Below are 12,501 nucleotides of genomic sequence, written 5' to 3'. Positions count from 1 at the left end.
CTTTTTTTTTTAATAATATTTCCCCCCAATTACAAGTAAAAATAATTTTTAACATTTTTTTAAAGTTTTGATTCCCAAATTCTATCTCTCCCTCCTACATCTCCCCCCTCCCTGAGGTGGTAAGCAATCTGATATAGTTATACGTGCAAAAATGTAAAACATATTTCTATATTAGTCATTTTATGCAAGAAGAGTTGAACCAAAAAAAAAAGCAAGCAAGAAAGAAAGATAGTGAAAAACAGCATGCTTCAGTCTATATTCAGACATCAGTTCTTTCTCTGGAGGTGGATAACATTTTTCCTCATGAGTCCTTTGGGATTGTCTTGGATCATTATATTGTTAAGAATAGCTAAGTCACTCACAATTCTTCATTGTACAATGTTGCTGTTACTGTGTACAATGTTCTCTTGGTTCTGCTCACTTTACTTTGTATCAGTTTATGTAAGTCTTTCCAGGTTTTTCTGAAATCATCCTGCTTGTCCATTCCATATTCTAATACCTCCTTCACATTTAACATCTCACCCAAATTGGCCCACTTGCTGTTTTCCATGCATTACAATATACCTCCTGACTACATGACTTCTCACATGCTGTCTCCTATGCCTCCTGTGCCTGGAAAGTTCTCCCTCTTAACTTTTGCCTTTTGGAACCCTTCACTCCTTTCTAGGCTCAGATCAAGTCCCAATCTCCTACACAAAACCTTTCCCCCATTTGTTAGTAGTCTCTCACCCAAACTACTTTGTGTATATTTTGTATTTATTTCTGTGTCCATGCTGTTTTCTCCAATATAAAGTAAGTTTATTTTTTATCTTTGTATCCTCTACAATTAGCCTGGTGCCTAGCACATGATAGGAGCTTGGTGAACATTTAATGAATTGAATACTATTTGATTTCTTTTGAATAATTTTTTCTAACATATTAAACATTCACAAAACTTATAAATATACAAACAAGCATAGACAATTTTTCCACAAACTCCCATTATTTAAAGTTTGCTTATTTTTGTTTTTAAGCACCTATGCCTTTTAACTTGATAGTAACAAAAATGTCCTGGTTGCTTCCAAGTCTTCTTCGAATTTTCCTGGGTTTTTGGTAATTTGCTAATCATTCTTCCATGCTGTGACCATGATAATTTTTATCAAGTAAACACTTTTGAGCATCTACTGACAGTATGTATGTACTGGGTGCTAATGTTCCAAGGAAACACATGACTTTGAATGAAACTAATACTTTATCCAGGGCTGAATTTGCAAACATTCCAGGAATTGGAAAGGATCTTTTCAGCACACATATTTAAAAGACATCAAACTGGGAGCCTTCAGAATTCATCCCTCCCTGCCTTCCCTGCTCTCTGACCCTTTGTGTTGGGTCTTCAGGGGAAACTGGGATTCTGGGGAAATGTCTCAAGTTCATTATCTGCAGGCAGAAGCAGCCGTGTCTACTCTGCCTAGATGATCGGGAGCTATAAAAAGGAATGGGTATGACTAACAGGAGGAGGGAATGGCATGGGACAAGGGAGCTGGCTCCATGCAGCTCTGACAAGCTGCTGCGACTTGCTCTCTGTCCAATGGCTTTTTTGACCTATGGCCAAAGCTCTCTGTGAGTTGAAAGATCATATAATCAAAGGAGTATATATTTCGAGTTTAAGAGGACCTTAGGGATCACCCAACCCCCTCATTTTACAGATGGGGAAACTAAGGCAAGATAGGTTGTGGTTTGACCAATGTCACCCAGGCAGAGCCAGGATTTGGATCCCAGCCCTCTAATACCAAATGCTCTTTTGAAAGACTAATTATTGTGAGCGGCCTCATAGACATTTGATTTGAAACCATGTGAGTGTTCTCTCGAAATGGATAAAAATTCATCCTCTGGAGATTGATTACTTGCTGTATGACTGTAGACAAGTCATTTAACCTGTCTGTGCCTCTGTTTTCTCATTTGTAAAATGGGCATAATAATGCCTGTGGCATCTACCTCTCATGGTTGTTGTGAGGCTCAGATGGGATGATGCCTGTAAAGAACTTTGCCAACTTGAACTGAGCCATAAATGTCACTCCCCTTCATTAATTCCACATTCCAGCCAAACTGGTCTACCAGCTGTTCCCCAAACTTGCCCCCCCCTTTTCTCTCTCTCTCTCTCTCCTCCGTGTATTCATTCGAACAATCTGCTTCCCATTCCCGGAATGCAAGCACACTCTCCCTCCTTCCTCCCACCTCTACGTCATTCTCTGTGTGTGTCTCTCTCAAAATCCTTTTTTTTTTTTAGGCTCAGCTCAGGTGCTGCCTCTTCATTCCCCAAAGTTGTTAGTACTCTCCTTCACATTTCTTCGTATTCAATTATCGGCTCACCTGCTGCACTACCCGTCTCCCCCAGAGCTATTTCAGTGGCCTTTGTACCCTCCTACTCAGAACAGTGCCTGACACACAGTAGGAACTCATCAAATTCCTATAGGATTGCATGGAGCTAGGTGTGGGATAGGTCCCAGGGAGTCCAACCCTGCCTCTCAGGGGCAGAGCCTGCCCCAGCCCCAGTGTCTCTCTCTTCCTCTTTGTAAAGAGGCCAAGACTCTACCGTTTGGTTAAGTACTTGGGCTCAGCAGTTGGCTTTGCCTGCTCTGGAAGCCTAAAGGGTGAAATGAATCAAATGTGGTCACTACAGAGAAATCCTCTAGTGACATTTGGGGAAATGCTCTGCAGAACAAAGGGCCTGGGTCACCCTGGGGCAAACACCTCCTCAGTCATGACATTATTGCTGCTGGATAAGCACCCCCTCCTGCCAAAATCATCTTACTAAAGGCATAGATACTTTTTCCTCTGTTCCAATTAACCTTTAGAGCTCTCCACTGCCTGAAGAGCTGGTCTCTAAATTTTGATTGCAAGCCCATATCAATAAAAAAGTTTGCAACCCTCCCACATGTATTTATTTACTTGTTTATCAGTTATATAGACACACACACTACTATACTAACAATTTTGAACATTATAAAATGTACACAAGTAGAAAATTGAAAAAAGAAGAGGTGAAATAGCATCTACTCCTAGAATCAATAGGGAGTCCCTGGAGTTTACAGAGTAGGGGAGTGACATGATCAGACCTCGATGGGAGGAAAATCACATTGGCAGCTAAGTGGATGATGGGTTGAAGTCAAGGGAGGTTTGAGGCAGAGAGACCAGCTAGCAGGCTACTGCAGTAGTTCAAGTGAGAGGTGATAAGGGCTTGCTCTAGAGTGGTGTCAATGTTAGTAGAGAGAAGGAGACAGATGCAAGGGGCAGAGGAGAGAGTGCTATGAAGATCCGAGTTCAAATCTAGTCTCAGACACTTACTAGTTATTATGACCTTGTGCGAGTCACTTAACCCTCGGTCCACCTCAGTTTCCTCAACGATAAAATAGAGATAATAATAGCACCTACCTCCTCTGGGTTGTTGGAAAGATTAAATGAGATAATATTTATAAAGTGCTTAGCACTGTGCCGAGCATGGAGTAGGTAGTAGATTGTTGGAGACAAGCCCCATAAGTGGCTATCAAAAGAGATGCCACTCATCTTCCCAGCCTCCAATTGTCTCACACGTCTTTGGGCTCAGGCCACAGACTCTACTTTAGCCTGGGATTTCATGTGCTCTTCCCAGCACAGTCTACCTCCCAGCTACCTTTTCCATCCTTATCTCATACCATTGTGTTTCCCTTCACAAACTGGACTACCAGGCCAGGCCCTAAACTGAACCCTCCACCTCCCACCTCCAGTTTGCCCAAACTTGGATCTTGTTCTTCTTTGGAGGCCCAGCTCAGGTACCACCTCTTCCAGGAAGACTTTTCTGTTATCTCCAGTTGTTAGTGAGTACCCTTAAGTACTTAAGCAAGTACTTAAGAGTACTTACTCATCTGTGTATTCCAGCACCTAGCACTATGCCCGGCACTCAGTGCTTAATAAATTCTCTGTCTCTGTCTCTGTCTCTCTGTTTCTAGGTCTGTCTCTCTCTGTCTCTGTCTCTTATCCTCTAGCATAGTACAAATTTCTGGAAGGCAGGCATTGAGTTTTATTTCATCTTTCTATCTTCCCCAGTGCTTAGCAAAGGGTTCTCCAAAAAGCCATTGTTTAGTAAACAGGTATTTCATCTTTGCATCCTTCCCCCACCTCACCTCCAACCCTCACCCCAAGCATAGGGCCCCACATGTATGAGATCCTCCCTTAATAAATGTTTGTGGACCTTCCAGCTTGGTTCTAGGTACAGCTTACATGTTTCCAATGTGGACAACATTGTCTTTCTTTCCAGAGTCCAAGGCTTCAGGAACTTTCTGGATGGAACGCCCCTATAACTGGGACTTACTGTTTCAGGATGATGTGTCAGGAACTCTCCAGGAATTTGGAGAGACAAATGACTAGGGAGCACTTGGAGATCCAGTGTCAGATTGAAAATACCCTGAGGTATAAAGGGAAGGAATGAGAAGTATCTCTCATGGGTAGGGCCATAAACTAGGAAAATCTTCCAAATGAAAAAGAAGATTGGGGCCTGGCTGGCCTCTGCAGCAGGAAGGGTGGCTTCTGTGTTATTGAACCTGGGGAGCACTTGGGGCCCCTCCCTCCAAACCCATGGAAGGGAGCCCACTCCCTAGCAAGCTTCTGCTTTGGTGCCCCTCCTAGCTCTCTGTACCCTGCAACATTCCTGGGACCAAGTCTGGGCAAGCAGACTGCAGAGTCCATGGCAAGGGAGGAAAGACCCACCAGAGGGAGAAAGCAGGCAAAGCCCAGCTTGCAGATTGCTGCGCCACCCCCGTCTGGGGCCTCAAAGGGCCCTTTGGGGCCACCAAGGTGCCTGGGTGGGAATGAGGATAGAGAGAGAGAGAGAGAGAGAGAGAGAGAGCGCGAGCTATCTGGGAGCAGCATCCTACATAAGTGAGCAGGCCTACCCCAGCAGCACAACAAGGGTGTGCTCGGGAGAGGTGCCATGGCTCGACGGAGAGCTATGTTTCTTAACTTATTGTGTTCTAGGCCCCTTTGTCAGTCTGCTGAAGCCTATGGACCCCTTCTCAGTACAATATTTTAAAGACATAAAATAAAATACATAGGATTACAAAGAAAAACAATTCTATTGAAATACAGTCATCAATTTTTTTTAACCAAGTTCATGGATCCCAGGTGAAGAACTCCTGGTCTAGAGTGTTGGCTTCAGAGGCAAAGGTCCTGGGTCTGAATTCTGTCTCTGCAACTTACTGAGTCTTCTTAAGCCAATCGATTTTCTCTGGGCCTCAGTGCCCTCACTTTCAAATGAAAGTATTGGAATTAATGGCCTCTAAGGACTCCTCCAACTCAAAACCCACGGTCCTAGGGCAGAGGCAAATCCCCTTGTGCCTGGCTAACAACGGCTAGTTGGGTCTTGGCAGATTAAGTACTGGGAAGCAGATAGAGGTAGGTCTTCTGGCAAAGCTCCGTGGTGGTCAGATCAGACGGTGATAGCCAGAGGTCCACCTGACAATAATTGGCCCCATGGAAAACCAGGCATGAGGAAGGAAGGCAACTGAAGCAAGGGAGGGGGAGATGCCAGGAGTGATCATGAGTAGTGGCATGAGCAATATCACATTACCACCTAATAGGAGGTCTTGCCGAGGGCTGTCCTCACAACAACCTAGCTAGTGCAAGACTTATCAATCCCCATTTTTACATGGGAGGACAGTGACAAAGGTAGGACTCATGGGCTTGGGAACTGGAAGAGGCCTAGAGGTCATCTATTCCAACTCCCTCTTTCTTTTCAAAATTAAATTTTTTAACAAGCATTTATTTTCTCTCTCTCCCCACTTCCCCCATTAGAAAAGAAGAAGAAAAAAACCCTCGTAACAAAGATACATAGTTAAGCAAAATAAATTCCCACATTGGCCATGTCCAAAAATGTATGTCTCCTTCTGTACTCTGAGTCTACCACCTCTTGATCAGGAGTTGGGTAGCAGGCTTCATCATCCATCCCTTGGAATCATAGCTGATCATTGCACTCATCAAAATGCTTCTGTTTGTCTTCAAAATGCTGTGGACCCAACCCCTTCTTTCTTCAGATAGATAAATGGAAGATCAGAGAGGTAGAGTCATTTGCCCAGAGTAACAAGCTAGTAAGCCTCAGAGGCAGGATTCAAACCGAGGGCAAATCAATTAACCTCTCTGAGCCTCAGTTTCCTCCTCTGTCAAATGAGGGAATTGGTCACTTGGCCTCTGAGGTCCTTTCTAGCTCTAAATCACCGATCCTGTGATCTTAGGACATGGCCCTCTGGAGACTAGAAAGATAATATCTACACTGAAGAGCCCATCCCCAGTCCCCTGAGAGGCCCTCCGATGGCAGCAATAGTCATAGGGTTTGGGTCTGAGTCTTTGCATCTTTCACCTCTGCCCTGCCCCTCCCCCACCTCCTCTGGACCAAAAGGCTGAGCTTTCTCTCTCCTAAGGAGGAGGGGGAGGGGAAAAAAGGAAGGAGGTTGGAGGCTGGAGAGAGAGTGAAGGGAAAAGGAGAGGAGGAAGAAGGGGGGAAGGGCAGGGAGGGCAGACAAAGGGTTGGCTCAAGGACCCAGGTCTGAGTTGGAGTCCCCTCTAGTCTGCTGTCTGCTCTGGCTGGGCCCATTAGATCAGGCCCAGTGCCTGGCCTGGCCTGGCCTGGCGGCCTGATGATCTTTGCCAGAAGGGAAGGCCATTTTCAAATGCTGCTGCTTGGCTTATTTCAGGGATGGAACACAGTGTCCCCTCTTTACAAGACTTTGGAGTCAGGGACAAGGCTATCAGACACCCAGAAAAAGGCTCCCCATGTCTCTCTCATTCAGCCCTGAGCAGAACATTTCCTTTTGACTTCTGGAGGAGTTCAGTAGCCAAAGAGAAGTGACAGTAGGCGGTCTGGGGGCAACTTACAGATTCTTAGGCCTGGGGCTCAGAAGGGGTATCTGAGATCTCTAGGATTAACCCCTTCCTTTCACACTGGAGGAAGCTGCTGGGGCTAGACCAGAGCACTCAGCTCCTCTGGGTCCAGCTCTGCCTACTGCACTCCCTACTTGTGAAGGAATGAGTCCCTGTCCCAACTGGAACCAATTAATATCAGGCTGTATTCTTCAGGGAGGTGGCTTCTCTCTCTCTTTTTTTTTAATGAGTTTATTATTATAAGTACTTGCCAGTCTTTTTTTTTGTGAGGCAATTAGGGTTAAGTGACTTGCCCAGGGTCACACAGCTAGGAATTATCAAGTGTCTGAGGCCAGATTTGAACTCAGGTCCTCCTGACTCCAGGGCTGGTGCTCTATCCACTGTACCACCTAGCTGCCCCGAGATAGCCTCTCTTAAAAAAATACAGGGGAAAGAGCCCTGGCTGGGGAGCCTGGGTTCTGGGCCTGTCCTCTGCCCCCAACTTACTATGTGACCTTGAACAAGTCCTTTCCTCTCCAAGCCTCAGTTCCTCATTTCTAAATGGGGGAGGGGAGGGGCATAAATTGAACTCTAAAGTTCCTCCCAACTCTAAATCTTATCTTTCTTTAAAATCCCTCCACCCCACCCTCAGGGCCTCAACTTCCTCAATTCTACCTGAAGGCAAGTAGGTCATTTTTTCTGGAATAGAGAGAACCGTATAGAAGTAACTTGAAGTCAGTCTGGGAAGGGAAGCTGGACCGATTTTGTTTATTTAGGTGAGGCAATCAGGGTTAAGTGATTTGCCCAGGGTCACACAGCTAGTAAGTGTCAAGTGTCTGAGGCCAGATTTGAACTCAGGCCCTCCTGATTCCAAGGCCCCCTAGTGTTATGCACTGTACCACCTATCTGCCCCCACCTGGATGGATTTTTGGAAAGTTTTAAATGCCAAGCTGAAGAGTTCTTATTGTGTGCTAGAGGCAATAGGAAGCCGATGAAGGTTCTTGAGCAAGGGGAGTAATGTGGTGTTTGGGAAAGATTATTTTGGTAGCTGTGTGGAAGATGGATTAGAGAAGAGGGAGACTGGAAGTGAAGAGATCAACGAGGAAGCTATTCTAGTAGTTCTGGCGAGAGCTGATGAGCACTGGGACTGAAGTCAGGCTAAATAAATGAAGAGGCAATGGATGAGAGAGATATTGTGGAGGTAGAATGGACAAGGGGCAGCTAGGTGGCACTGGAGTGGATAGATAGCCAGGCCTGGAGCCCAGAAGACTCGTCTTTCTGAGTTCAAATCCAGCTTCAGACCCTTACTAGCTGTGTGACCCTGGGCAAGTCACTTCAGCCTGTTTGCCTCAGTTTCCTCATCTGTAAAATGAGCTGGAGAAGGAAATGGCAAACCATTCCAGGATCTTTACCAAGAAAACCCCAAATGGGGCCATGAAGAGTTGAACACAACTAAAAAATGATTGAACCCACGCAGAGAATGTACAAGACTTGGCAACTCTTTGGGTATGCAGGTGGGTAAGGGAGAAGGAAGAGTCAGACTAGAATGAAAGCTCCCTGAGAGCAGGGATCGTTTCATTGTTTAGTTTTTGTGTACAGTGCCTGATAGATGCTTATCAATGACAGAGCTTTCTGTCCTGGGGAAGGACAGTGGTACTTCACACTTAAAGGGGAGATCTTTCTCCCCCAGCTGCTCCCTTTCCACCCCAGAGATTCAAAAAAGTAGATCGAGTGGTGGCCTTGGGGTAAGGAAGACTAGACAAAATTTGTCTATTGCTTCTGAAGCCTCCTCACTGAGTAGTTGTTGACAAGTCAGCCTTTCTGAACAGAGGCTATTTCCTAAGTGGTAAATTGGGAATAATAATGATAATATCCACAGTACCCATGTCATGGGGTTGAGGCTCAGATGAGATCATTGTACCTAGAGAAACGTCAGCCACCAGGAACTTCTCTCATGTCAGAACTCCCTTAGACTCTGGGCCAAATCTTGTCCCGGGTGAGAACAACGGGAGCCCTCTATCAGGAAGCCATCTCTTATACAGTACAGAACATGAGGGCAAATGGGATGGTCAAAGGGCCCGAGATCTCATGTCACCTGACAAGCATTTCAATCAAGCAGATATGTTTAGCCAGAGGAGGATTTGGGAGGCACCAGATAATTGTTTTCTGGTATTTAAAGGGCTAACAAACTGGTTCTCCTTGGCCCCAGAGGGCAGGAGCCGCTGGCAGAGCTTGCCAAGAAGCCAATTAGGTTTGATTAAGGAACAAAGTCCTCCCAATTAGAACTAGCCAACTAGGGAAAGAGCTGCCTCAGGAGCTTTGGACTTGACCCCCATGTGCCTATCTTTCCCCAGCCCCACCACTACCAACCCCAGCCCAGCACTATGTTATGGCCATATGGGCCTGTTTGTGTGGAGAGACTAGGGCTGGGCTCTCAACTTGCCCCGAGAGTATGCCTCCCTCATCTCATGACCTCTATAAGTTGTGTATCCTGTGCCCTGCATGGGCCTTAGTTTCCCCATCCAGAAAACGAGACTCTCAGACAAGATTATCTGTAGGATCTCTGTCAGAACCAATGTTTTGTGATCCTGGGAACATTATACCACTTAGGTATGTGATTGGGGCCTAACTATCCTAGCGGAATCTCTAGTCTCCTGTAATTCAGGAGAGGCATGCACAGAGCAGCCCTCATGCACCAAACCTAGGCTAGGTGATTTGTGGGGTCAGGAGAAGATTCTCTGGAAATAGGTATTGAGGGATTGCTAAGTGGACAGAAACTTGGTAAAGAGTTTGAGAACAACTTTCTTCATGTTATTTTCACTAGTCTGATAAATGCAGCATTAAGAGACAGAGGAAGAAGTGTAGCAACCTCACATGGTTTCTGGCTTTTGTGTGGGGCCTCATGGAAAGCTTGGAATTGATGAATCTTACAAGTAGTCCTGGGCTCCCTGCTAAGGAAAGTATAGTTGTTAAAGCAAAGTACCGAATCAGCAGGTGGGCAGAAGGCCTCTGTTCTCTCTCTGGGGTGTTGGTGGCTCTCAGGTATGATAGGATAGGCTGTCTGAGCTGAGATTTCCCAAACAGTGCCTTCAAGCCCCGAGGCTGGACACCAATCACAGGTGTAGAGACTCAGAACTGTAAGGAAGCTTAGGGGTCAGCTAGGTCACCTCCCTGCCTCATTTGACAGAGAAGGAAACTGAGGCTGGGAAAAGGGAAGGAATTTGCCTAGGTCACACGAGCAGGGATTTGAGCCCAAGTCCTCCACCTCCAAATCTCTTTGCCATCCACTTCCTCTCACCAGAGAGGGCACTCCTCAGATTATGAAGACTCTTCACATCCAAAAGTCCTCAGAGGTTATCTCCTGGTAGCTGCTGCTCTGGGATATTGTGAGGTCACTACTGACAGTGGAGGTAGCAAGAAAGGACCACCTGGGTGTTGCCAGTGGGACAAGAGGAAGCTTCCTATTTGGTAGCTTCATAGTTAACGAATTCTTCTAGCTAACAAGATACCAGCATGTTCTGGATCAGAACATTGGGGTTCAAGTTCTGCCTAGGACACATATTAGCTACGTAACCATGGGAAAGGCCCTTCACCTCTCCAATAATTCTCTATGACTAAGTTATAGGCAAGCTATGAATCTGTGTTGGTGGAAGGAGTTTGTATCCCTGGAGTGCTCTTACACTGCTCAAATCATAGGTCTAGACACAAATGGAGGTGGGGTGGGATGGGGTGAGGGGAAGGCCCAGGTGTTTATTTTACTCCAGGAGGTAGAAACAGATGCTGTTTGCGGCCTCTGCATTTTGGCACCCTGGGACAAAAATCTAGGTTCCCCGCTACACACACCCTTGTTATGGCTTGGTATTCCATCCCACCTAATACCTTGCCTATTACCAGAATGTCAGGGCCAAGATTGGCATTTTCTCCTTAGTACCACATCAGATAACTACAGATGGTATTTGCTCAGTTAGCCCAAGGGGGTAGCTTGTACTTTTTCAAGGTTTATAAGGGCAAGGACTGGAATAAGCAGTGGTATGGTAGGGAGGAGGGGCATTGAAGGCAGGGAATCCAAGCGTGGCTGGCTACTAAGCTCTGTTTCTGTACTGTTACCTCTCCCTCCAGCCCCTCCCTTTAGGGCCTTAGTGATGCCCCATGAGATAGACCTCATTCTTGGGCAGCTCCTGGGGTGGGAGCTGCTCAGGGAGGGGGCTGCTGCAAAAGGATCAGGCTGATATAGTTGGATTCTGTATCAGCTCTGATGCTCTTAGGAGCTGGTGAGAGTTGTTCTGATGGAGAGAGAAATGATTTAGAAAGCTGATTTCAATGTAAGGGTGGAAGGAGGGTCAAGTGAGTCAATCAATCAGTTAAGCACCCCATCCCACTTAAAGTAACTAACAAAATACTCTAGCCCTGCTACCCTTATCAGGGGAGAATATGTCTACTGAATCAATCAACCAAAGGTATTAAACTTTTGTACACCCTGTCACAGTCTGTGGGTCTTCTAAAAAAATAACAAGCCAGTTGAGAACCCAGGATTCAAATGTCTGGCAGCTTGAAGGACAGAGAACTTACAGCAAAGCTTCTGAGAGGAAATGGCTTGGGGTGGGGAAAGGGGTAGAGCCAGCCTCTCCCCTACCTTGACCAGAGGATGACCTTGTGAACTCCAGAGGCTTGATGGATTTGGATTTCTCATTGGCATCCTCAAAGCATCCCACCAACAGCCACCAACTGGTGGCATTGCCTGCTTTGGGAGCAGAGGGCAAACTAGATGCCCTGAGGAAAGATCATTTTAGGACTCTGTGTTTTGGAACTCTAATGAAGAGCCCAGCAAAGTGCTTCGCTGTACCTAAGGGGAATGTCTTAAGGACTCCAACAAAAAGACTTCTAGGAGCTGTCCTCTAAATCTGAGACCGCCTTCCCCTGGATTTTCCATGTCCTTGTGAGAGAGTGTGTTATAGACTTTGGGGGTGGGGGGTGGGGGGTGGGGTTGTGCTCATTGTTCTTACTATACTACTTTGGTTAATATCCCTTTCTAAAAGTTAATTACATCTGGCTAACTCATTGATAAAGATTAGAGAAAACATACTGGTGGAGGCTTCTGAGTTACAGCATCAGAAAGCCATTCCCCTAACCCCACAGGGACCCTTAGCACCCTCACGGGAGAAGTAGCAGCCTTGCTCTGGGGCCTCAGCCTGCCAGTTTGAATTGGGGAAGGGATTTGAAGAGTAACTCCAGAGCCTGCATGATATCCAAAAGAGTTCTTAAAATGCTGGATGTTTCTGAGGCACCCCTGCTCTGTTCCTCTGGCCAAGCCAAGTAGTATGGAGGAAGGAAAGGAAGAGCTATCACATGCAGCCACTGTCCTCTTGGCCAGGGATCCTCTTTTCCTGAGGTTGGGCTGGGCCTGCCAGTGGGGCTAGTGCCTGGGTCACCTTTTTTAGAGCTGTAGCCACCAATTCCATTCCTTAAGGCTCTCCTAAAGTCATCCTAAGGGGCAAGGATAAGCCTTATGCCCATAGCCTCTGCTCAAGGAAACAATGGGAAGCCAAATTGGGCATGAAAAGTCAGAAGAGTCATCTCCTCAGAGGACTCCTGCAGAGCTCTGAGAATTGAGTTCTTTAGAAAGTCTCCGCAAAG

The sequence above is a fragment of the Phascolarctos cinereus genome, unplaced genomic scaffold, assembly GCF_003287225.1.
Source record: "Phascolarctos cinereus isolate Bilbo 61053 unplaced genomic scaffold, phaCin_HiC Scaffold_8;HRSCAF=390, whole genome shotgun sequence".
Lineage (NCBI taxonomy): Eukaryota > Metazoa > Chordata > Mammalia > Diprotodontia > Phascolarctidae > Phascolarctos > Phascolarctos cinereus.
This window is presented reverse-complemented; position numbering follows the sequence as displayed.